Below are 1,905 nucleotides of genomic sequence, written 5' to 3'. Positions count from 1 at the left end.
AGATAGATAGATAGATAGATAGATAGATAGATAGATAGATAGATAGATAGATAGATAGATACGGAAGAACTCAGAACCAAATTCGAAACTGGCATTGAGAATTATACCAAACCTCGAACTGCAAGCCAAATAGAAGAAAACCCAAAAATGACAAATGACAAACAAAATGAAATGTCGGGAACGTGACCCTCGAATATATCGGCCATAATATTATATTAAGTCAAACCATCTCGGCCACAATATGCAAAGAATATGGGATTGAACCCAGAACCACATTAAATTTGCAGCTTTTGTAAACGATCTCCCCAGACTACACAAAATCCTGGAAATATTGCACATAGCCGCCCTTGCTAGCTACGCAAATGACACAAAAGTCTCTCAGACTATACAAAATCCTGGTAATATTAAACAACTGCAGCGGGAATTGGACACAATATACAGGTAGGCTGAGGACAACAACATGCAGTTTAATGCAGGAAAATTCCAAGCACTGCGTTAGCAGCACACTAAGCTGAACGACATGCAGACAGAATACACTGATCCGGGAGGAATTGCAATCCCTGAATCAAAATCAGTGCGTGACCTGGGCATTGACATGAGCAATGATGCATCTTTCCAGGTGCATATTACCAATTTGGTAATAAAATGCAGACGGCTACCTGGATGGATCCTCCGAACTTTCAAAACAAGAGAAAAAGAGACAATGGTGGTCATTTGGAGGGCATACGTCCTCAGTTACTTGGACTACAGCTCCCAGCTATGGTCACCACATAACATAAAATTAACAGCGGAACTCGAAGCAATCCAACGAAGCTACACACAAAAAATCGTCTCAATGCAACGTATCAGCTATTGGCAAAGACTGAAAAAATTAAAACTCTTCTCCCTAGAACGAAGGCGGGAAAGATATACATTGATATACATCTAGAAAATTCTGAAACGCCTTGTATCAAACTTTGGTATTGAAAGTTACACACACAGCAGAACGGGGCGCCAAAAATCTAGCATCTCCATCAAAATACAGGACCAGATACTGCAACAAATTGGGTTTCAAGGGCCCACAGCTCTTCAATATCCTTCCAAAATTCCTGACGGACCTACATGGTGTGGATGTAGGTGTCTTCAAAACAAAACTGGATCTCCTCCTGTCAAACGTCCCCGATGAGCCTACTTCACGTCAAGAAACTAAGATGAGTGCAGCAGCATCAAATTCCTGCATTCACCAAATGCCACATATCAGAAGAGGTTACAAATAATAGCGTAGCACAGTCAGCAGTGTTGCCCCAGCATGACCGCAGCTATGAAGCTGAGACAATTTAAAGATTTAAAGATTTAAAGATTTACTTCCGTCTTCAGGACTAATGTCACCATGATTCTGAAGAGGAATAGTATTCAATAATACACAGGATGAAAAGCAGTCTGGCGGTTCTGAGATCAAAAACAGAATCTAAGGAAAATGGTGGCAGTCGGCGTCAGAACGACTTGCATTATTTGAAAAAACGACTGTGAGAATACAATGAAATTTCAGAGGAGAATGTAGTATCCAGCATTTTAATCAGTCTTTCTTCGTAGTTAAAATTACAGGACGAAATATCTCTAGTCTTTCCTATTTTTTCTATTTGTCTTTTGTTCGTTATTTTGCTTTTGTTTATTTGTCTTTTTCGTTTTTTTTTTTCATGTCTTCTTAACCTTAAATGTTTCTTTCTAAAGCGTTGGCTACTCCACTCTCCAAGGCAATTTCCCTATTCTTTCTCTTGCTTTTACCAAAACAAATCTCGGCTCAAAATTAAGTGCAATGCAACGAGCTAACGACACAATGATGTTCGACATTGATCCAGATGCAGACTGACGCCCGTCATATTCTCGGAGTTATATAAACAGGCTTCAATGAAGTTGGTCAAGACC

This window comes from Octopus bimaculoides, chromosome 3, assembly GCF_001194135.2.
Source record: "Octopus bimaculoides isolate UCB-OBI-ISO-001 chromosome 3, ASM119413v2, whole genome shotgun sequence".
Taxonomy (NCBI): domain Eukaryota; kingdom Metazoa; phylum Mollusca; class Cephalopoda; order Octopoda; family Octopodidae; genus Octopus; species Octopus bimaculoides.
The sequence above is the reverse complement of the archived record's forward strand: the minus strand, read 5'-3'. Positions refer to the sequence as shown.